This window comes from Pseudophryne corroboree, chromosome 1 (genome assembly GCF_028390025.1).
Source record: "Pseudophryne corroboree isolate aPseCor3 chromosome 1, aPseCor3.hap2, whole genome shotgun sequence".
NCBI lineage: Eukaryota > Metazoa > Chordata > Amphibia > Anura > Myobatrachidae > Pseudophryne > Pseudophryne corroboree.
In genome coordinates, this window is record NC_086444.1 from 1160481978 (window position 1) to 1160507576 (window position 25599).

The window sequence follows — 25599 nt, forward strand, 5'->3', positions numbered from 1 at the left end:
CTAGACTCTATGTAGCATGCACATAAATGCAGCCTGTCAAGGAGCAGCTCGTTTGTACAGTATCTATAAAACCAAGATAGCTGTAACAAAACTAATATTTCACAGGCTTTGCCCCTGCCCACCATCCACACACACTGCAGCCAAGCCCACCACCCAGAGGGCACCGCTGGCCCCACTAGCAGATCCTGAGTGGGAGACAATGCAAGATGTGAGTGCTGATAAGACACCCAGGCTCTACTGCTAAACTTTGCAGAACTAGTGTCAGTGTGGAGGCAGCCGGAGAGGAGCGAGGTGCTGCAGAGACCAGCAGCATGGACCGGAGCATCTCAGCCTGATACTGCCAGTGCGCAGCGGAGCCAGAGCCGCACAACTCCGGCTGGGGCAACGTTCCAAAGGTTTGCATTGCATTCTGTGCCCCCTCCCTGCTGCTCTGACACCCCCTCAGGGCCTTTCCCCGCACCCCCTGCCCTCTGCATCCCACCCCTCCATCACCGTGAGTCCGGGGAGTGAGTGTGGATGTGCATCTGAGTGGAGGAAGGAGGTGTGCTTGTGGGGGGTTGATGGTAAAATCCCATGCTCCAGAAGAAAAAGGTTTTCCATGCAAATGACCGCTCTGCCTGTAACAAAAGCCTTGATGTGGAGCTGGAGAGGAAAAGCCTGATGTGACAGTGTAACAACCTCAGCCCACTCGCCATATTTTTGTTTATTCATATTCAATTCCTCTCTCTCTCTCTCTCTCTCTCTCTCTCTCTCTCTCTCTCTCTCTCTCTTCTCTTCCTCTTTCTTTCCCTCTGTCACTCTCTTCTTCTCTGACATGCTTGAATCTCCTGGCTTGCCATTATTTTCCCTTTTTCCTGCATCCCCCCTGTCGATCACCATTGTTATTATTATTGTCATGATGCTATTATTATAATTGTGTTTTCTGGTGAAGATGGGAGGAGGTGGTAGAGGTTGGGATGTGTACAAGAATGTTGCACTAAATGCAGCCCTCTGCCCATACTTTACTTGTGGTGGCTTAAGAAACATGTCCATGGCTAGAGCGTGACAGACAGGGAATGATGCTGTCATCTCCTAATCCATTATATAATCCTTTTGTTGCTAGTTTATCATTCTAATAGGAACATACTCAAGACTGTGTGTATCTGTTACTAAAGACATGAAGGAGACGTCTTCATTCCGGTTGCACTACTATAATGATATAAAAAAAAAAAAAAAAAACCCAAGACCCTCAAAACAAAGCACATGTCTTGATTTGGGCTAGATTGCAAGCTCCTTGGTCCAGCAGCTGTTGCAGTTTGGCAGCTGTACAGATCCATAAATACAATCATTTGCTGCCCAGGGGGGCGGATGGGTGAGAATGGGACATGATTATTGTGTTCTGTATTGCACATTGGTCATTAACCCCTCTGTTGCTAGGGAACGTTGAGTGACTCGCTTGCATTCCCGGCACGGATGGGGTTAAAGTATAAGAGTCGATGGAAGTATAATGGAAAGGGGCATGCAGAGATAGGAGTCCAAAGCCTCCTCGGGATGTGAAGTATGAATGCTGGCAGTGATCTGCGATCATGGATTCTAAATAATTACTGTCAAATAACTGTCACGTCGTTTCACGGTCAGCAGGAGAGATGAATAGTTGGAGCTCGTTGACGAAGCTGAGGAGGATCTTACAGGGGTGTGTGTCCCCGACTTGGAGGGTAGGTTTCATACAAATAGGTTTTTGATAGGGTTTCTTAGGAGCGGAGTTGATTAGGCAGCAGCGAAAACAGATTTTCTTTTTTGGAGGGGGTTGAATATGTCCGTGACAACATGGTGAGGCTTCGGTTTTGAAAGAACTGTAGTGTCTCTAGCGTGGTCACTGCTTCAGGCTAATGTGTTGGGAGGCTGGAGTGCCACACATCTTGACAGATCGCATAGCATAGCGGAAGGCATCCCAGCGGTTGTTTTCTTCTTTTTAGTTTTTAGGTTGTTGGTTTTTTTTTTTTCTTTTGCGCGTCGTTAACTGTACATCTTATGTGTCTTATTGTTTTGATTTTCATGGAAAGCAGAAGTGCCGGTGTGAATGGAAGCATGCATGTACTGTAAGTAGGATTTTATTCTGTCGATCACGTAGCAAAGCACACACACAGATGCAGTATTTTGTTGTGTCGTGCAGTCACTCTCATTGATTCAGGCATAACTTACACCGATGAAACTCTTTTTGGGAAGGGGATGGTGGAAAGTTGCATTTTCTAAAACTAAAATAATTCCAGAATAAAAATGAAATAAATAAATAATATGTTGGGCGATCAAAGCAGCAGATATGATATGTTGATATTTGAGATAACTTTTTCTTCCTGATAATAAAAACGTTTTACAATTCTCGATACTAGCATGAGTCCATATCTTATAGATTGTCAGCTTGCGAGCAGGGCCTTCCTACCTCTGGGGCTAATTCAGACTGGATCGCTGCAGCGGCAGCAATCGCAGTCTAAATCTTTTTTGTGAAGTACGCACGTGCGTTCGCACCCCGGGAGCCCAGTGAGATGCCATGGGCATTTCTGGGCTGCGATCGCCTCTGCCTGATTGACATGCAGATGCGGTTGCGGGGTGGGAGTGGAGCGTGCCAATGGCATTAGAACGCCATTAGCGGGGCGCAGTCCGGACAACGGAGGCGTGTCCGGACTGTTGGGTGGGTGGGCCACGACGGCTGCATGACGTCATATGCGGCCGCTGCGACCCGGGACGCGGCCAGTAGCTCCCTGCCAGAGCGCAGGAGATGCGCTGGTAGGGAGCTACTCCAGGTACAAAAGCATCGCCGCCGTGTGATGTTTTTGTACCTGTGCGGGGGGGGGGGGGGGGTAGGGCCTGACATTTGGGGCAGACTAGCCCTGTCCTGGGCGTCCCCCCGCATGTCAGAGTAACTGATCGTAGATCAACTCTGAATTACCCCCTCTATGTCTGTCTGTTTTTACCCAGTTTTGTTCTATTACTGTTGTTCTAATTGTAAAGCGCAACGGAATATGCTGCGCTATATATGAAACTGCTAATAATAATAATAATATCTGAAATGTATATCAGTCACAAGCATGCTCCGATCTTGTATTGCATTATGGTGCACTGCTAATGTAAAGGTTATGTGATTCATGATTTTGGAATCTGCTGTCTAAAGTGGGTCAGAAAGACAGAGGACATATTATGTACGAGCACTGTGCCAGTATACTACAGTGTCTCTAACATATGTCAGTTACTTGTCCAAGAATTGGACAATTAAGGGCTAGGACACTGGCCACAGTGACCCGTCACTGGCAGCATTAGGAGGACACAGCCACAGTGACCCGTCACTGGCAGCATTAGGAGGACACTGGCCACAGTGACCCATCACTGGCCCACAGTGACCCGTCACTGGCAGCATTAGGAGGACACTGCCACTGTGACCCGTCACTGGCAGCATTAGGAGGACACTGTCACAGTGACCCGTCACTGGCAGCATTAGGAGGACACTGCCACAGTAACCCGTCACTGGCAGCATTAGGAGGACACTGCCACACGTTGCTGGAAATGCCATCAGTACCTGTCACTGGCAGCATTAGGGGGACACTGCCACAGTGACCCGTCACTGGCAGCATTAGGAGGACACTGCCACAGTGACCCGTCACTGGCAGCATTAGGAGGACACTGCCACAGTGACCCATCACTGGCCCACAGTGACCCGTCACTGGCAGCATTAGGAGGACACTGCCACTGTGACCCGTCACTGGCAGCATTAGGAGGACACTGTCACAGTGACCCGTCACTGGCAGCATCAGGAGGACACTGCCACAGTGACCCGTCACTGGCAGCATTAGGAGGACACTGGCCACAGTGACCCGTCACTGGCAGCATTAGGAGGACACTGGCCACAGTGACCCGTCACTGGCAGCATTAGGAGGACACTGGCCACAGTGACCCGTCACTGGCAGCATTAGGGGGACACTGCCACAGTAACCCGTCACTGGCAGCATTAGGAGGACACTGCCACAGTAACCCGTCACTGGCAGCATTAGGAGGACACTGCCACAGTAACCCGTCACTGGCAGCAATAGGAGGACACTCTCACAGTGACCCGTCACTGGCAGCATTAGGGGGACACTGCCACAGTGTACACAATGAGTGGTGCCACCGTTTTTCTTTAAGTTATTGCTACTTATGCCCCTTAGGCGACATCTGAAGATACGGGGAAAGCTGAAGTTCTTCAGTTACAGAATCCACAGGTAGGAAACAGAAAGACAATTAGTTCTGAGTTTAGGAAGAGCTGCGGCGACACAATGAGAAACGTGGAAGCTTTTCAAATGCAAATGACACAGAACTGAATAGGGTGTATAACATTCCGTGCAGATGGCTTTACGTCTGAAGTCCTATTCATACTTAACATTTTCAACAAGTGTAATGACTTAAAATAGATTTATATAAAGGTACAGTCATTGTAATGTGCCTACTCGGTACTGATAACAGGCTCACATCTCTGCTCTGATTTTGTTGATGCTCACATTGGCTTGCATGTTGGCTGAGCCCCTCCCACGTTAATATTGCCTGAACAGGAACACGCGCAAGTTGGCTGATCTGAAATACTCTGTGCTGCTGTTAATAGTTTAATGTTGTAAGGGTGTCATTCAGTTACATATACGGTGTAAGATCACATGTTCCAATGCAACATACAGGCGATAGGCAGTCCTTACATATGCTAGCCTAACTTCATGCTTTATCCTGCACACCCCCATGGGGGGGCAAGGTAAAATCCACAGTGTAGAGTGCAGTTGCTGGCATTCACACCCGTTCCAATGGCGCAATGCCCAATATCGCATTTAAATTAATTGCACCCTAAGTCTCCACAGGGGCTAGCCCCATCCTCCTGAACCCCCGCACATCTATGTATTACCAAATTTGAAGAATAAATACAATAGGTGCTCTAATTCTAGTAAAAAAAATCCCAAAACATATGCATTGCCCTGGTCTGATGCATGCTGGGAGCCACCTCTCAGAACAATAAGATATTGGGCGGGGTGTACGGTATCATGTATCACATATTCTAGGCCACCTATTGCATGCATGTTTATTAACGCCGTATGCATGAACAATTCAGAATAATTACACCCAGTACAGCTCTCCCGTTTAGAGCTGTTCATTGCACTGAGAACAGGGGCGGATTTAGGTGTCAGGCCGCAAATTATTGGCTGCCCCCCCCCCTCCCCCCCAATCACGTCACTACCCCTATTATTTTGGGGCCAGTCCGAATGCCTGGAAGCCATCAAAGCAACCCCAAACTTACCCCACTACCATCTCCTAGCCTCATCAGCTTTGTGTGCTGCGCCCCAGCAAGTGCTGCCCCTAGGCACGTGCCTCGCGTGGGGAAGCAGTTAGTTTCCCGGCTGTCGGAATCCCGGCGGTCAGTATACCGACGTCTGAATCCCGACAGCCAAGGGAATCCCGGCGGTCGGAATCCCGACTGGGGCCCGGAATCCCCACTCAGGGTCTGGTCCACGCCACCCCCCGAGGGCCGTTCCCAAAGCGCGGTGAGCGCAGCAAGCCCGCGAGGGGTCATGCTGCGCTTGCCATCGGAATCACACCTGTCGGTATTCCGACGTCGGTCTTGTGACCACCGGGATCCCGATCGTCGGGATTTCATACTGAATCCCTCACGTGCCCAGTGGGAAATCCATCACTGTGTGAGGACTTATGGATTTATGACCTGAGAGTTCTATTGCACATATGCAAGCCACTTGGGGGCCTGAGAAGGATCTTTCAGATCCCTCATCTGGGATTTCTGCGAGACGAAGGCTATAGGCGTCTACAGGACACAATTTCATATAGAGCTCTTATTGCACTTAATGTATATATAGCTGATATGATAAGTACGTCACTGAGAGTAGCAAACGACTTTCAGGGCCTTACTAGATATTCCAGCTATCTCTAGGTGCAAAAAGAGCTCTTTATCGATTTAAATTCCATCCTGTGACTTGTAGTCCGCAATCAACATGTTTTTATACTTGCATTTTTCTTTCTTTCTATATCTAAAGAAGAGACATCCAGTAGATATGCATGCCTGAGCTGACATATCAGACCCAGTTGTTCACAATTAATTGCTATTTATTTGTATGTGTTTAATTATTGTTATTTTTATTTGGTTTTTCTTATCTGAATATATATATATATCTAATTACTTTAATGTGGCCGGAATTTGTTATTCCGTATTATAACACTTACGAAACATGGAGGAGGGCGGTCGAGCATTTTGGAAGTCCTAGATACGCCCCTGTGACACATGAACAAGTTCAATTCTTTTGCGTGCGCCCAGATTGGGTAACGGGTGACCCAGCCCTGGTGGGCACAACTAGCTCTGTGGATTCTATATTTTGGACAGCACACTAAGGGTTTCTCAAGCAATTTTATTCAGTTAATATTAAAAGATTTCTCTTTTATTCTAAAGTTAGAACTGGACAAATCCAGAGAGATTACCTGCTGCTTTTCCATTACACTAAAGATGCACGCGTTAAAATTGTACTTGGCATTTAGCTCTTACACAGACGAGCGCTCCTGTGAGTATAGGGGGTGTGGGCCAAGCAAAGCTGTTTGTGTGGCTCGCATATTTGTAGCTATAATAGAGGATGCTATAGAAAAAAGGATGACTACACTAGGTTATGTGAAGATCTAGTTGTTGTAGTAATACTGTATCTGCATGGTAATGGAGTAAGGTTGGATTGGTATTTATCTATGCACCAGTATAGAAGGAAGTGTGGCTTAGTGACTGCCTGATTACCGTAATTGTTCACCAGTTAGCAATATGCCATACAGCATGTGAGTGTATTATGAATTAATCTACGATCCACCACAGAAGTCAGTCTTAATGAAACGCGTAGGGTCAATGTTTTTGCTTGGAGAACTTTTAGCTTCTACCCAGCGTCGGACTGGGGTATGAAGGACCCACCGGGGGGATGCTGCTGTAGGGGCCCATGCTTAAAGGTGTAGCCAGGTTCCAGTGGGGGCGTGGCCAGCCACCACAGAGGTTTGGCTAACCAGTACATGTTCTGTGCCCCTTGGTAAATATATAATTAACCAAATTATTGGGAAGTATAATGTAACATATGTATACAGGTTGAGTATCCCATATCCAAATATTCAGAAATACGGAATATTCAGAAATACGGACTTTTTTGAGTGAGAGTGAGATAGTGAAACCTTTGTTTTTTGATGGCTTAATGTACACAAACTTTGTTTAATACACAAAGTTATTAAAAATATTGTATTAAATGACCTTCAGGCTGTGTGTATAAGGTGTATATGAAACATAAATGAATTGTGTGAATGTACACACACTTTGTTTAATGCACAAAGTTATAAAAAATATTGGCTAAAATTACCTTCAGGCTGTGTGTTTAAGGTGTATATGTAACATAAATGCATTCTGTGCTTAGATTTAGGTGCCATCACCATGATATCTCATTATGGTATGCAATTATTCCAAAATACGGAAAAATCACATATCCAAAATACCTCTGGTCCCAAGCATTTTGGATAAGGGAGACTCAACCTGTAATGCATAAATCCAGTGCACTAGGATAGTCTGGAACTTGATCCCTAGAGGAGAAGGAGGGCCCCCAGGTAGTAGGGCCCACCGGTGCTTTCCCCCGTTCCCCTGTGGGCCAGTCCGACCCTGCTTATACCCCCTTCACATCTCCAATGCCGGATCCCACCCGGGAATTGGAAATGGATCCTTCCCGGGTGGGATCCGGCATTGGAGACTCTCCCGTCCCTTTCGCTGGCTTCCAGACCCGGCAATCCGTTTATGCAGCCACTGACCCGGTATTCAACCCGGGAATAACACTGCTTATAACCCGGGCTAAATTACCGGGTCAGGCGACCCGGGAATTCGGACTTGGCGCTTTCACACCGCACACTGACCTGTGGTGACCTGGCAATATGCTGGGTCGATACCGGGTTATTTGTGTGTTGTGAAAGGGCTATTAGAGAACTCTGCAGCCCATTGTGATTGGTCCTGGAAATAGCAGGGATAGCTAGTGGATGCCGGAGGGTTCAGAACACCAGACTCCACTACTGCTTGATCACGATGATGTTAATACCGACTCTGGGCCAGATTCACATTTGTCAGTAAAGCAGAAAATGTTCCATCGGCCCCCCTGCAGTGCAGCATGGTTTCGCCCAGTTGCTTGATTATTTGCTTTACTTACAAAAATGACTCAGGCCCATTGTATGATTCTCCTGTCTGTGCTGGTTTTTACTTACAGTATTCAGCAGTATGTTGTACTGCTGCATGTTTTTTTATAATAATGAGTCCGAGAAACAGGAAGAAATCTGTGAAACCATTTCAGAAATGAATAACATAGGCGTCTGAACAGTTATCCAGACCTGCTATAAATCTTGTATCAACTTGCAACTTTATATGAGCACCGCCACCTTTTTGTCCGACGTTGGAATCCTGACACTACACGGAATCCGGCGTCGGAACCCTGACCGACGGCATCCCAAGGGTGAGTATTGGCGTTACGGTTAGGACCCAGGGGGGGTTTAGGGTTAGCCACCAGAGGGGGGATGGGGGAGGGGGTAGCCGTAGCCGCCACTCCCAGCGTCCTTATCCCTAGCCGCCACACCTGGTTAGGGTTAGGGTAGGGGGCAGGGGAGGGGTAAATGAATTAGCCTTTCTCCTGTCGGCATTCAAAAAGTCGGGTTGTCAAAGTCGGTCATGTGACCGCCAGCATCCCGACGTCAGGATCACATAACACTCCTTTTCCAGACTACTGGTTCTTTTTTCAAAGGAAAAAAAACACAGCATATATGTAAGTGTAACTTTTTCTTATAATACATATTTTTGATACTTCAGCCATAAATGTTATCTTTTAGTTTCAAAGATACAGAAACTGTTTTGTGAATACTTGAAAGGATAAGGGATCTCCCGCCGTGGGACCCAGCAACGGAGACTGGACAATCTGCAGCTAAGGAATGGATTAGATTGATTTGTGATCTGAACATACGGGTCTGCAGGTAACGCCAGCTCCATGCAGCAACCGTTATGTCGGAGTAAGGTCACGTTCTGAGTTGGGTATATTGTTACTCTCTGGCTGCGTGACGCTGAGTGCAGTAATTTAGAGCTAAGTAGAGGCTGCTTAATTAGGTTTCTGTCTGCATGAATGTGATTCTGATAAGAAAGCCTAGGGACCTGTTTACTGTATGTGCATCGGGAACAAGAAATTACATATCTAATCCGCATAGATAGAGTAACTTTGATGCTGAAGAGCCGCTGCTACATTATTTTTCTTTGACATATTTCCTTTTCCAGAATGTAGTCAAAATGTTGACATTTACAGTGTCAACATGAATATTGTCAACATCACAAAATCGTCATCACAATATTAACAGTTATGATGTTGAGATTGCTCAAATGTGGGCATTGGACATGTCGGCATTTTCGGTGTACAAGGTCGGTGTACAAGGTAAGTCACCACTAGACCACCAGGAACATTTTGTTGACATTCTAATCATGTATCAAATCAAATATTCATCAGTGTCGACATGAATGTCAACAATATGACCATTTTGGTATTCTCATGGCGACATGATGAATGTTGATAAATTATACCATGCCCCCTTTTTTCTCCTGATTCGCTGTCATTCGTAACTCTCGGGGGCAGACACAATTACCCGAGAGGTTTTGTCACAATGGGCACTGATTCAGGTCCCGTCTCAAATTTAAAAAATACATTATGCATGTGCCGGACCTGTACTGTGCATGTGCAGTACGTGTCCTGCGATGCCGACGTAGAATGGCTGTAGATGTCAGTTAACAGTCTGCAGCCGTTTGGGGGCAGGTAGGTGCACTGTTCCGACAGGGAATTCCTGGCCTCAGCGACGGAGTTGTGGCAGCTCAGACGCAGCAGAAGATAAAACATGCAGCAGGAGGTGTCGTCTTATACCAGATGCCTCCTGCTGTATTACCATATCTGGGCTTCCAAGTAAGCAGCAGCAATGCTCACTCCAACCACATCTGAAACATAAAAACTGCCCCTTTTTTTGACCATATTGTTACCTCAAACCCTATTTGATACTTAATTCTTGTAAGGATTCCTTATATCTATCCCATGCATGTTTAAATTGCTCCACTGTCTTAGCCTCTACCACCTCTGCTGGGAGGCTATTCCACTTGTCCACTACCCTTTCTTTGAAGTAATTTTTCCTCACATTTCCCCTGAACCTCCCCCCCCTCCAGTCTCAGTGCATGTCCTCGTGTCCTCTTGCTGCTCTTCATTTGGAGAATGTTTCCCTCCTGGACTTTGTTAAACCCTTGATATATTTGTACGTTTCTATCATGTCCCCCCTTTCCCTTCTCTACTCTTTTAAATCTTTTAATGGGTATGTTTTGTGATGTAGGCCATGCACCATTTTAGTTGCCCTTCTTTGTACAGTGTCTAATGTATTAATATCCTGAACTGGACACAGTATTGTAGATGAGGCCGTACCAATGACCTACACAGTGACATTATTACTTCTTTCTGCTGCTGATTCTTCTTCTTATGCAACCAAGCATCTGACTAGCCTTCCTCATTGCTTTGTTACATTGCTGTCCTGCCTTTAAGTCACCTGAAATGGTATCCGGATGATAGGTCAACAGTGATAAGGTCAACAAGCAGTGGGTCGAAAACCAAATGGTCAACATTGTCAAAAGTTCAACATGACAATGGTTGACACATGAAAAGGTCAACATGAGTTTTATGGATTTATTTTTTCCATTTTCAGGACTTTTTCATACTTTACCATCCACGTGGACTACAATTGGGAATAGTAAGTTGCCGTGGAGGTAGGCACCTTGCCCAAAGCATGGCGAGCGAAGCGAACCATGCAAGGGGATGTGGTGCACTAATTGGGGGTCCACATGCTGAAAGGGAAATTTTGACACCAAAAAAACTCACGTCAACTTTTTCATGTGTAGAACATTGTCATGTCGATCCAGTTGACCTTTTGGCCACGTTGACCTTGTGCATGTTGACCATTTGGTGTCAACCTGGACATTCTGACTATCGATCCATTGATACACAACCCCTGAAATAGTGACACCTAGATCCCTCACCGCAGTAGTTTCCAGTATAGTGGATTTTTGAGACCCAAGTGCTTGATTTAGCATTTTTGTGGCATGAAACTGTAATTGCTACGTTCTTACCCATTGCTCTATTCTGTCTAGATCATCAGTCATTTGTTTTACCCCTCCTGGTGTGTCTAGCCTGTTGCATACTTTTGTGTCATCTGCAAAAAGGCATACTTTCCCTTTAATACATTTGCAATGTCACCAACAAAGATATTAAAAAGCACTGGCTAAGTACAGATCCCTGGGGTACTCCACTGGTAACATGTCCCTCCTATGAGTGCACTCCATTTACTACAACTCTCTGTTTTCTATCCTGCATTCAGTTTTCTGATAGCACATTAATTATTGTCTAAGGTCAGGGCTGTTTCTAGACAATTTGGCTCACAGTGCGAGCATTAACAAAATGCCCCCCCCCCCCCATAAACATTCAAAATTGCGCCCCCACCCCCACCCCCCCATAGACATAAATAAAAACCTTTTCCGCAACATCTCTGATACCGTCCATCTAGATCTCAATAGTGTCTTTGTGTGTACAGGAAGGTGAGGGGGTGTGGCCTCACTAAAATGGGCATGGCCTTACTAAAATGGGCGTGGCCTCGCAGGAAAAGACTACCTTACACCCCAGTTTTTGACCCTGCAACAACAGACCCGGCCACCACAGGAGAAAAAAACAAAAAACATTCCACCATATTAAGTCCCACACAATGCCCCTTGCACCATATTATGACCCCTGCACCATATTATGCCATACACCGCAATGCCCGTGATACATTATGCCCTACAGTAAGCTTCTAATTACTTTTAAATTACTTGCTCGTTGCCAGAGGTTTCATGTGCTGGGCGTCACGCTCGTTGCCAGGGCTTACATGAGATGGGTGTCATCTTGTTGCCAAGGGTTTCATGTGCAGGGTGTCATGCTCATTCCCAGGGGTTTCATTCTCTGGGATCCATGCTCGTTGCCAAGGGTAATGCTCATTGCCAAGGGTGTATAGGTAATGGTTGTTACCAAGGGTAATGCTCGTTGTCAAGGGTGTATAGGTAATGCTCGTTGCTAAAGATAATGCTCGTTGCCAAGGGTAATGATCGTTGCCAAGGGTGTAAAGGTAATGGTTGTTACCAAGGGTAATGTTCGTTGTCAAGGGTGTATACCGCCTTTGCTGATATTGTGCTGCCACTCCTGCCGCCTATAGTACTGCGCCCCTGAGCAGAGTACTAAGGAAGAGGGAGGAGGAGGAGCAGAAGGAGCGACAAAGTGCTGCCGCAGGTCCGGCTCACCCGCCGCAAGAAATGGCACTGTAGTGGTCATTCCGAGTTGATCGCAGCCGGCAACTTTTTGCTGCTGCTGCTGCTACAATCAACTAGTCCACGCCTATGGGAGAGTGTATTTTAGCTTATCAGGGCTGCGATCGCTTGTGCAGCCCTGCTAAGTTGAAAAAATTTCAAGCAGAAGTAGACCAGCCCTGGACATACTTACCCTGTGCGACGATCTCAGCGATGCTGGAGCCGGCTCTGACATCAGACATCCGCCCTCCGTTCTGCTGGACACTCCTGCGTTTTCCTTACCACTCCCCGAAAACGGTCTCCAACGGTCCGGATCCGCCCAGGTACGCCTTCTTCTTGTCAATCTTCTTTGCGGTCGGCTCTGCAACCGCTTCCTTCGTTAGACGCAACGTAACCCAGCGACCCCTGTCGCCGGGCAACGTGGCACACACGCATTGCGGCGGCCGCGCATGCGCACTCCGGACCTGTTCGCACCACAGCGATAAACCGATGCTTGCGAACGGGTCGGAATGACCCCCTGTATAAGGAATATACAGTATGACTGAAGTATTGGATATAGGTCCAAACACATGCAGCTCAGCTCCACTTGGTGCTCTGAAGGTCAGCGATGATTTGTTCTGAGGGTAGTTAGGCCAAATTCCACATTCACGGAGTGTTTCTGTAACAGAGAGATTTATGTTTATAATTAATTAATCTCTTAGTGAATGTCATTTTGGGGGATAGATTGGGCCATTGTGTGCCACCATATTTGATCTCTTTTCGGATTTGCCACAGACCAGTGAGCAGAAATAATTGCACTGAGCCATAATTCCATCATTGTTGTTATCAATCATTTAGGACATATAGAGTGATTTATTTATTTTTTACACGTCAAGCGTGTTGCTCACCAACAACATATTGCCTGTAGTAAGCATGGGCACAGCATTGAATGCATGTATGAGGATCTGTTGGAGCAAATTGTCATTGCTCACACAGGCCCTCATTCTGAGTTGATCGCACGGTAGCTGTTTTTAGCTGACGTGCAATCAGATAGTCGCCGCCTATGGGGGGAGTATATTTTTGTATAGGAAGGCTGTGTTCGCAGCCGAGCTATGCAAAAACATTTTGTGCAGTTTAGGAGTAGGTCTGGACTTACTTACCCACTGCGATCACTTCAGCCTGACAGGTCCCAGAATTGACGTCATACATCCGCCCTCCAAACACCTCGACACGCCTGCGTTGGACTCACAACTCCTCGAAAACGGTCAGTTAACACCCGGATCCACTTTCTGCCTGTCAGTCTTCTTGCGTTCGCCGATGCAAAGTCTTTCTTCGTAGTTCTTGTCGTTGCCCAGCGACGGCTGTCGCCGGGTAAAGACGCGCCTGCGCATTGCGGCTGCAGCGCATGCGCAGTTCCGACCCGACTGCTCGGCTGCGAAAAAGTGCAGCGTGCGATTGGGTCGGAATGACCCCCATAGGGTTTATATAAGATTCGAACTTAGGGCCTAATTCAAACCCTTTGGGGAGTGTGCACCTGCAGCGGTAGCACTGCGCGTGCGCACCCCGTGAGGCCCAGTGAGATGCGAAAGAATCTCAGGACTGCAATCGCCTCTGCCTGATTGACAGGCAGAGGCGGTCACGGGGCGGGAGGCCACGTGCCAACGACGCTAGAACGCCGTTGGTGGGGTGCGATCCAGACAACGCAGCCACTGCGACCTGGAATGCGGTGGGTAGCCGCCTGCCAGCACAGCTATGGAGTTACTTGGCGGGTGCAAAAGCATCGCCGCCGTGCTATGCTTTCACACCCGTGCGGGGGATGGGGGGGGGGGAATTGTAGGACCTGAAATGTGGGGTGGACTAGCCCTGTGCTGGGTGCCCCCCCGCATGTCAGAGAAACTGATCGCAGATGTGCTAAATTTAGTGAGGTGACTGTGTAGCCTGTGATGGAATAAGCTGGGCACTGATGGTATAATGTGGTTGGCTCTGCTGGTATAGTGAGGTGACTGTGTAGCCTGTGATGTAATAAGCTGGGCACTGATGGTATAATGAGGTGACTATGTAGCCTGTGATGGAATAAGCTGGGCACTGATGGTATAATGAGGTGACTGTGTAGCCTGTGATGGAATAAGCTGGGCACTGATGGTATAATGAGGTGACTGTGTTGCCTCTGATGGAAGCTGGACACTGATGGTATAATGAGATGACTGTGTAGCCTGTGATGGAATAAGCTGGGCACTGATGGTATAATGAGGTGACTGTGTAGCCTGTGATGGAATAAGCTGGGCACTGATGGTATAATGAGGTGACTGTGTAGCCTCTGATGGAATAAGCTGGGCACTGATGGTATAATGTGGCAGGCTCTGCTGGTATAGTGAGGTGACTGTGTAGCCTGTGATGTAATAAGCTGGGCACTGATGGTATAATGAGGTGACTATGTAGCCTGTGATGGAATAAGCTGGGCACTGATGGTATAATGAGGTGACTGTGTAGCCTGCGATGGAATAAGCTGGGCACTGATGGTATAATGAGGTGACTGTGTAGCCTCTGATGGAATAAGCTGGACACTAATGGTATAATGAGGTGACTGTGTAGCCTGTGATGGAATAAACTGGGCATTGATGGTATAATGAGGTGACTGTGTAGCCTGTGATGGAATAAGCTGGGCACTGATGGTATAATGAGGTGACTGTGTAGCCTCTGATGGAATAAGCTGGACACTGATGGTATAATGTGGTTGGCTCTGCTGGTATAGTGAGGTGACTGTGTAGCCTGTGATGTAATAAGCTGGGCACTGATGGTATAATGTGGTTGGCTCTGCTGGTATAGTGAGGTGACTGTGTAGCCTCTGATGAAATAAGCTGGGCACTGATGGTATAATGTGGTTGGCTCTGCTGGTATAGTGAGGTGACTGTGTAGCCTGTGATGTAATAAGCTGGGCACTGATGGTATAATGTGGTTGGCTCTGCTGGTATAGTGAGGTGACTGTGTAGCCTCTGATGAAATAAGCTGGACACTGATGGTATAATGTGGTTGGCTCTGCTGGTATAATGAGGTGACTGTGTAGCCTCTGATGGAATAAGCTGGACACTGATGGTATAATGTGGCAGGCTCTGCTGGTATAGTGAGGTGACTGTGTAGCCTGTGATGGAATAAGCAGGGCACTGATGGTATAATGTGGTTGGCTCTGCTGGTATAGTGAGGTGACTGTGTAGCCCGTGATGTAATAAGCTGGGCACTGATGGTATAATGAGGTGACTATGTAGCCTGTGATGGAATAAGCTGGGCACTGATGGTATAATGAGATGACTGTGTAGCCTGTGATGGAATAAGCTGGGCACTGATGGTATAATGAGGTGGTGACTGTGTAGCCTCTGATGGAATAAGCTGGACACTGATGGTATAATGAGGTGACTGTGTAGCCTGTGATGGAATAAGCTGGGCACTGATGGTATAATGAGGTGACTGTGTAGCCTGTGATGGAATAAGCTGGGCACTGATGGTATAATGAGGTGACTGTGTAGCCTGTGATGGAATAAGCTGGGCACTGATGGTATAATGAGGTGACTGTGTAGCCTGTGATGGTATAAGCTGGGCAATGATGGTATAATGAGGTGACTGTGTAGCCTCTGATGGAATAAGCTGGGCACTGATGGTATAATGTGGCAGGCTCTGCTGGTATAGTGAGATGACTGTGTAGCCTGTGATGTAATAAGCTGGGCACTGATGGTATAATGAGGTGACTATGTAGCCCGTGATGGAATAAGCTGGGCACTGATGGTATAATGAGGTGACTGTGTAGCCTGTGATGGAATAAGCTGGGCACTGATGGTATAATGAGGTGACTGTGTAGCCTCTAATGGAATAAGCTGGACACTGATGGTATAATGAGGTGACTGTGTAGCCTGTGATGGAACAAGGTGGGCACTGATGGTATAATGAGGTGGCTGTGTAGCCTGTGATGGAATAAGCTGGGCACTGATGGTATAATGAGGTGACTGTGTAGCCTCTGATGGAATAAGCTGGACACTGATGGTATAGTGTGGCAGTGTCTGCTGGTATAGTGAGGTGACTGTGTAGCCTCTGATGGAATAAGCTGGACACTGATGGTATAGTGTGGCAGAGTCTGCTGGTATAGTGAGGTGACTGTGTAGCCTCTGATGTAATAAGTTGGGCACTGATGGTATAATGTGGTTGGCTTTGCTGGTATAGTGAGGTGACTGTGTAGCCTCTGATGTAATAAGCTGGGCACTGATGGCATAATGTGGCAGGTTTTGCTGGTACAATAAGGTATCTGTATTTCTGCAGCGGGGTACACTGGTATTACACAGGGAATAACATCCGGGTGTAGAGTAGGATCTTGATCCGAGGCACTAACAGGCTAAAAGTTTTGACTGTTTCCAAGATGCTCAGCGCCGCCTCTTCTATAACCCCCGCCTCCGTGCACAGGAGCTCAGTTTGTAAGTTGGTGCCTGCAGTGCAGGCAGCTAACAGTCAGGACTGCTCCAGCAGCCCTAAGAAGAGCTATTTTAAAGAAGATTTCAAGGGCTGTAGCAGAGGCACTCTAGTGCTAGATATCATTCTGATATCTTCTGCTGCAGCTCCATCACCTCCCACAGCAGCGCTGTATACTCCCGCGTCCCTGGTTGCCGGGTACTTACAGCGGAGGCTCCATTTCTTCACCCAGGGCACACACACTCACCAATGCTCTCAGGGATCGCGTGTCCGCATCTAGGGAGGAGGTAAGAGGGTCCCCCAGGCGTGACCCGCCGAAAATCGCAATCCGGCGCGGCCATTAGGAGGCGGGTCGCGCGCGCTGCCGTGGACACTGTGTTGGTACAGGGACCCCACTAGACCACCAGGGCAGGGGCACAGGTCGCTTTTGTATATAAACCGTTTTATTATGGCCCACAGTAACCGGTGGTGAAGTCCAGCAAGGGGATAAGGCACTGGCCTGTAGCCCCTCCCCCAGCCCCTGGGCGCCATTTACAGTAAATGTTCCCGCCCTGGAGCTGCATCTCTCTGTCTCCCTCACTCCCTGTCAGCGTTTGGGCGCCATTACACACACATGTTGCGCTGACTTTGGGACTGGTGGGCAATGCCTCCTCTGTAAAGCCGCCTGCATAATCAGTGCTGTGCATTTACAGGACACTTAAGTAGTCTACATGTCGTCTAGACAGTGAGTTAAGAACAAGTGCATACATTCAGGGTTATTTAGTACAAGTACCCTGTGATATATATCCAGTCTTTACTGGGCATTGTTATATCTATATACCTATTTAGCTTTACTTAGTGGTACAGTTTGTGCTTAGTATTGCTGGTCCAGTGCAGGTTTATTGTTGGTAATAATTTCTGCATTGTATATGTGACTGAGTGTGTGCCAATAGCTGCTGTGTGATCTCTATTTCGTGTATCCCACACATACTGCTATCCCTATATTCTGTACCCTGAGGGGGGCTAAGTGCGTCAGGGTCCTCATATAATATAGGGTTTCACAGGATATACTACTTGGGGTTTTTTCTCTGTGTTTTACAGTCACCACATGCCTCTTAAATCCTCTGTTTGCGCTCTGCTTTGCAGTGACACTATACAGGGTTTTTTTGTCAGGTACTTTGTCTGCTTATATTGTACTAATACACCCTAAGGTTACACTTACATATAATGTCTACTAAACAGGGTGGTCGCTCTATGGCTGATCCTGCACCATGCAGTGCTGATGCCACGGATTACTCGGAGGAAAACATAGCAGTTGAGGGTTCAGGTGCTGTCAGTCTGCAGCAACGGGGGCAAATCAAGACCCACCTTGGGCTGCTTTCTCTAATTTACTGACTACGCTAGTAACTAGACTCGCGCCCCCTATGGGACCTCCTGTGCCATTACAGCTACATATTGTCCCTGCAGTTACTCTGCGATAGGCAGATACTCTGTCCTCTCAGTTACAGCAATTAAATCAGCCTCTGGCTAAACAAAATCCTGACTCTCGCCCGTTTAAGACCAAGGGCTCATCTAAAAGGGCCATTATTTCCTCACAATCCACACGTTTCGGATATATCTCATTCGATGAAGATGGTGCTTACACAGACCCTTCAGAAACTGATGCATTTGCTTCTGCTGGGGAATCTCTGACACAAGTGGATGTTCCTGAGCTCTTGGAGGCTCTCAGGCTGATTCTTCAAATCAATGATGTCAAAGAGCCTCAGGCTACCCCTAAGAAACCACATAATTTGAACGTCAGAAGGTTACTAAATTAGTTTTACCTCCTACTGACCATTGGGTGGACATTCGTCAGGAATCCTGGGAAAAATCCAGGAAAGAAATTTGCTCTGTCTAAAAAGATGCTAGCCCGTTATCCCCTCACTGCAGAGTTAAGTAAAACTTGGGAAATACCTCCGCCGGTGGATTCACAGGTCACACGTCTGGTGGTGTCCTCTGCTCTGCCTGTCGCTACCGTCACCTCGCTGAAGGAACCGACGGATAAGCGTGTGGAGGGCTTCTTGAAGTCTATTTACACCCTTGCTGGAGCTGTACATAGGCCCACTGTTGCGGCATCTTGGGCTGCTAAGGCTATAGAGGCCTGGGTTCAGGAAGTTGAAACAGAACTAGCGTCTGATTTTCCTGATAATGCTAGACAGTGTCTTTCATACATTATTACAGCCTCTCCTTATTTTTAGGAGGTGGCTTCTGATGCTGGTATCCTGGCGGCCAAAGCGTCTTCTACGTCTATTCTGGCTCGCCTGATTCTCTGGTTGCTGTACTGGTCTGTAGATCTCAGTGACGTGCGGTGAGGTCAGGGGCTGGGGAGGCACTGCATCTAAACCCCCCCCCCCCTTCCCCCCCGCCCGAAAAAAAAAAGTGCAGTCCCCCCACACCGCTAAAACCAACACCAGGCAGAACCAGCCAGGGGGGGGAGACACTCAGTGTGGGGTCCCCCTGCCATGCCATTAAACACCCCCCAAACCAGTCAGCCCAGGGCTGGAATTCCTCGGAAAGTGGGGCCCCCAAAAAATGAAAATGGGGTCCCCCCTCCTGAGCAATAACCAGCACTGGGTTGATAGCCCTGTGCTATGCCCCGCACCCCTGGTGGCGGTGGGTGCGGGGTTCATTGTATGCTAATACTGTTCTTTACAGGTGGCCTACAGATCCCAGCAAGCCTGCCCCAGCATGCTGGCACTTGGAGAACCACAAGTGCCAGCATGCCCGGACATAAATGGCCCATTGGCACCTGTAGTCCACCTGTAAAGAATAGTAATATTGTTCTTTACAGGTGGCCTACAGGTCCCAGCAAGCCTGCCCACGCATGCTGGCACTTGGAGAACCACAAGTGCCAGCATGCCCGAACATAAAGGGCCCGCTGGCACCTGTAGTCCACCTGTAAAGAAAATATTTAAACACACTACACGTACTTTAAAAAAAACTTTATTAAACAGGGTCTTCACCTGGGGGCGGCGGCCTTTAAGCTCTTTTGCGTGGCCGCCGCCTTCCCAGGGCTTCTGGCGTCTTCACCTGGGGGGGGCGCCACCTCCACAGGGCTTCTGGCGTCTTCCTCCGGCGTCTTCACCTGGGAGGCGGCGGCCTTTAAGCTCTTTTGCATGGCCGTCGCCTTCCCAGGGCTTCCAGCGTCTTCACCTGGTGGGCGGCGGCTGCTAAGCTCTTTTGCATAGCCGCCGCCCATCCAGGACTTCCATGGCGTCTTCGGTCTTCAGGAGCTCTTCTCAGCTCCTCCTCCGCCGTCGGACTGACAGCCGCTGCCTTGCGCTGACTTATATAAGTCAGCGGAGGGGGCGGGGAGATGACGCGGCGAGCCATGATTGGCTTGCGGCGGCCATCTTGAATTTCAAAAATGACGCTGAGGCGCCATTTTTGAAATGGGAACCGCTTCCGCTGCCAAACTCTGCAGAACTGTCCGTACTGCCGCGTCCCGCCGCCAGCACCTCCGCCGCCCGGCCCGCCGCATCCCGCACCTCTGCCGCCCGCAACTCCGCCGCCACCGACGCCCACACAGTGATTGACAGCAGATCCAGTGACGGATCCGCTGGCCAATCACTGTGGCCTCACTCACAGGGACGTGCTTTCATAGGTTGAAAGCACGTCCCTGTAGGAAAGCGGCACCTCTAATGGTGCCGCTTTCCCATGCAATTTCAATGGGCTTTTCCTGTCCATTGCTAGGCCCCGCCCGCGCCCGCCCCCTGCTCCCATATCTTTTCTCAATCACTACGGGAGGCACCACGATCGGTGCCTCCCAAACTAATTCTGCACACTTTAATGATGAGTAAAATAATAAAGAAGATACTTATGTGTCATAAGTATCTTCTTTGTATTATTTTACTCATTAATGACAGGGGAGGCACTGCCTCCCCTGACTGCACGTCCCTGGTAGATCTGGACTCTAAAAAGGACCTTGGAGGCAATCCCTTTTAAGGGAGACATTCTTTTTGGAAAAGATCTCAACAAGATTGTTGCTGACTAAGCTTCAGTTAAGACTGTGTGTCTGCCTTTTACCTCTCCTTTGGTTCCGAAGGCAAAGAGTACTTCCTTTAGTTCCTTTTGACCTCCAGGTAAAGCAAAGGGTCAGGCGTACCAGAAACTGGCTCACACTTCCAAAACCTCTAAGCCCAAACCTAAACATGCCTGGGCTGCCCGTCAGCCTGCTTCCAAAACAGGAAAACATGCTGCATGACGGGACGGGCCTTTCCCTGGGGGAACCCAGGGTGGGAGGCCGATTTCTACGGTTTGCTCAGGCGTGGTTACAGACGCCTGAGTACGGGAAGTCGTCACTCAAGGATACGCCATCTCTTTCAAGAAACGTCCCCTTCGTCAGTTTTGCTCAACATACATCCCTTTCGGATCAAGTAAAAGCAAACACTCTCCATTTGGTGGTACAATCTCTCCTGGATACAGGGGTAATAGTACCGGTGCCTCTGGCTCAGGGAGGCAGGGGGTACTTTCCACGCTGTTCCTGGTCCCGAAACTGAATGGGTCCTCTCGGCCTATTCTCAACCTCAAGTCCAGTGCCGTAACTAGACATTTTAGCGCTGTGTGCAAGAGAGGGCATCGGCGCCCCCCCCCCACCCCATATGTAAAATAGGGGCCGTGCGTGCCACAGGCACGTGCATAAAATGTAGGGGCGTGGCTTCATGGGGAAGGGGTGTGGCCACAAAATAATACCAATTCATATTACATATTATAGTAGTCTCCATTATTCAAACTACGCCGCACAGTAGCACCACTACACCAGGTAGAGCCCCTTTACACATTACGGCGGACAGATTCCCCTTTTTACACATTACGGCGGACAGATTCCCCTTTTTACACATTACGGCAGACAGCGTCCCCCTTTTTACACATTACGGCAGACAGCGTCCCCCTTTTTACACATTATGGCAGACAGCGTCCCCCTTTTTAAACATTACGGCAGACAGCGTCCCCCTTTTTACACATTACGACAGACAGCGTCCCCCTTTTTACACATTACGACAGACAGCGTCCCCCTTTTTACACATTATGGCAGACAGCGTCCCCCTTTTTACACATTATGGCAGACAGCGTCCCCCTTTTTAAACATTACGGCAGACAGCGTCCCCCTTTTTACACATTACGGTAGACAGTGCCCCATTTTTTACACATTACGACAGCCATATACACCACAGCCCTCCACCAAGCACACATATAGTACACCACAGCCACCTATCACACACTCATGTACAGCCCTGCACTCAGCACACATACCACAGCCCTGCAACCAGCCACCTCCCTCACACACTTAGCCAGCCCAGTCACCTCTATGTCCTGTTAGCAGCAGCGGAGATGGGTCTCTGGATCCAGTTCTGACGGTTTTGGAGCCGGAGGCGCATGTGTTCTGAAGGGGGCGGGGCTACCACCAGCCGATGTGTGAGGAGCAGAGAGGTACAGCATGGTTCCCGGAGGCTGGGACACACTAATCCCCTTCCTCTCCCAGCGGCTGCTCTTCTGCGCCAGGTTCCACCCCGTCCCATCTGGACTCGCACATGCGCAGTCCGGATTCACTATGGGGCATTAGGGAATGCGGGGGATCGCTTCACCTTTGCGGGCAGCGGTAGGCAACTATGACGTGCTGCCAGCGGTTCCACTGCAGCTGTACCTCTCCTTCACATTGGCTGCCCACGATCGCTCCCTCCCTGCTACCTGGCGGAAGTGCGCCAGGAGCAGGGAGGGAGCGATCGCGGGCAGCCAATGTGAAGGAGAGGGACAGCTGCAGCAGCGCCGCCACCAATTAGAGTGCGCTGCTGCGGCTCCCTCCTCCCTCTCCCTCCTTTTCTCCTGCGGCTGCCTCCGGAGCACAGTCACAGGCGGCTTGTAATGAGTCAAACTGACTCATTACAATGCCGCTGATTTTAGGCAAAGGATGCGGGCAGTTGCGCCCTCAGGTCAACTGCGCTGTGTGCCAGGCACACCTGGCACACACGTAGTTACGGCTCTGGCTGTCACACTGGAAGAAATAATAGCAAGTAATAGCCCTGGCCTGAGCAGTACTCAAATCACATGTGAAGATGACACTGCGGGTCCCCAAGGCTGCTGTTGCAGTCCTTGAAAACACAGTTTAGTAATAAAAGACTTACTAGCAGTAGTTCTACTAACACCACGTCACTAGGCAGCAGCTCCTCCGGCAGCTATGCTTTACAGCTGGGGGCATTACTTCGACCATCAAACATGAATGAGTGGGTGTTTGGTTGGCTGGGGCGGGGCTCTGAACAACCAGCAGCATGGTGGGAGGTTGAATTGACAGGGCTTCGGAAGGCCAGTGGATTTGGGCTTCAGACAGCCGGAGGGGTGAGTGGGCGGGCATTCAGCTGGCTGACTTTTAGGTTCAGACAGCCAGAGGGGTGAGTGGGCGGGGCTTCAGCTGGCTGACTTTTAAGTTCAGACAGCCGGACGGGTGAGTGGGCGGGGCTTCAGCTGGCTGACCTTTAAGTTCAGACAGCCGGAGGGGTGAGTGGGCGGGGCTTTGAGAAACTAGTGTTCTTTTAAGTTCAGACAGCCTTGGGAAGGTGGGGGGAGAGGGCGAGATGTGCACAGTGACTAGTGCCGTAACATCATACAGCTGGCGGGTTTGAGGGCGGGGCTTCGGTTGTCCGGGGCTCAAATTCAGACAGACGTGTGTGAGTCGGCGGGGCTTCAGGCACCTGGCACCAGTGTGGGACAGTGTTGGGATTCGAATGGATGCTGGTTGTGGCAGGAATGTTTTTTCCTGTCAACACTGCAGCGGATCCTGTGGACCTATTTTCATGGGGGGCTTGGATTGTAGCTCCATCCGCCCTATTGTTAATCCGGCTCTGCCTTATTGGTGGATAGCACCAGCCATCCACCAATTAGTGTTTAGATACTCCCGCGAACTGTGATTGGCGGATGGCCAGCGCAGCAGTGGAGCCGCAGCGTGACCACGGACACTGGCAGTTCCTGGGCTGGCAGTGAAATTGTATATCCAGGTGACAGCTAGCGGCCAGGATGCAGCAGGAGAAAGCTGGCCGCTCCAGTTGTGGCAGGGAACCATTCTTTTCCTGCCAGTGGGCTGCGGCAATTAGATGCAGAGCACACAGGAGTGCGGGAGCCGGAGGAGCAGCCAGAGCGGCAATCAGCAGAGCACACGGGGGCAAGAGGCGGCCAATCGGGGTGTATCTGTGGAAGGTGCGCCCACAGTGCAAATGTGCTGTGGGCAATGCACCTTCTGCACACACCTAGGGGGTCATTCCGAGTTGTTCACTCGTTGCCAATTTTTGCTATACTGCGATTAGTCGCTTACTGCGCATGCGCAAGGTTTGCAGAGCGTATGCGCTTAGTTATTTTACACAAAAGTTAGGTATTTTACTCACAGCATAACTAAGCTTTTTCATCGCTGTGCTGATCGTAGTGTGATTGACAGGAAGTGGGTGTTTCTGGGTGGAAACTGGCCGTTTTATGGGAGTGTGCGGAAAAACGCAGGCGTTCGAGTTGCAAAACGCAGGAGTGGCGGGAGAAACGGGGGAGTGGCTGGGCAAACGCTGGGTGTGTTTGTGACGTCAAACCAGGAACGAAAAGGACTGAGCTGGTCGCAATGGCTGAGTAAGTCTGGAGCTACTCAGAAACTGTGGGGTAATCGTTACGAGAAAATTAGCGAAGCTTTCGTTCGCAATTCTGCTGAGCTAAGATACACTCCCAGGAGGCGGCGGCTTCGCGTGTTCAATGCTGCTAAAAGCAGCTAGCGAGCGAACAACTCGGAATCACCCCCCTAGTTACGGCTCTGCTCAAATCTTTGAATAAATATGTGAAATATTGTTCTGGCTTTGGAGCCCAAGGACTATATGGTATCCCTGGACATACAGGATGCTTACCTGCATTTTCCTCTTGCAGTGTCTGTAATGAAAAGAAAAGATGGGAGCACTGAAGAGTCTATTATAATTTTTATTAATATAAACAATGATCCGTTTTATGGGAGTGTGCGGAAAAACGCAGGCGTTCGAGTTGCAAAACGCAGGAGTGGCGGGAGAAACGGGGGAGTGGCTGGGCAAACGCTGGGTGTGTTTGTGACGTCAAACCAGGAACGAAAAGGACTGAGCTGGTCGCAATGGCTGAGTAAGTCTGGAGCTACTCAGAAACTGTGGGGTAATCGTTACGAGAAAATTAGCGAAGCTTTCGTTCGCAATTCTGCTGAGCTAAGATACACTCCCAGGAGGCGGCGGCTTCGCGTGTTCAATGCTGCTAAAAGCAGCTAGCGAGCGAACAACTCGGAATCACCCCCCTAGTTACGGCTCTGCTCAAGTCTTTGAATAAATATGTGAAATATTGTTCTGGCTTTGGAGCCCAAGGACTATATGGTATCCCTGGACATACAGGATGCTTACCTGCATTTTCCTCTTGCAGTGTCTGTAATGAAAAGAAAAGATGGGAGCACTGAAGAGTCTATTATAATTTTTATTAATATAAAACAATGATCTTAGTACTAAAATGTGAAATTCACATATTTTAATAACCTAAATAAAGGATACAGTAAAACAAGCTGCTGGCAACAATGTAATACACATTGGGATACAATTACAAACTAGAACATAGCCACAATTCAATATCTGTAAATATATGAGGTATTATATCATGTAAATAAAAAATTGGTTTTATGCTGAAATTACAGCAGGCATCCGATAGAGTTAATGCAGTACATGCCTGCTGTAATTTCAGCATATAACCAATCTTTTATTTAAATTATATAATACCTCATATATTTACAG

The 25599-nt window shown here is 48.7% G+C and overlaps 1 protein-coding gene across 2 annotated transcripts in view; it reads left to right on the top strand.

The window, feature by feature from the left end:
* Positions 1–238: 238 nt before the first annotated feature.
* The window catches only part of CTBP1 (C-terminal binding protein 1), a 957378-nt gene continuing 932017 nt past the window's right edge, over positions 239–25599 (top strand). Inside the window, exon 1 of one of the 2 annotated variants that reach the window (XM_063924924.1) lies at positions 239–395. The gene's annotated coding sequence lies outside the window, so the exon portion shown is untranslated. Of the gene's footprint in view, positions 396–1552; positions 1695–25599 lie in introns of those variants that run through there. The other variant, XM_063924926.1, reaches the window with a different exon arrangement.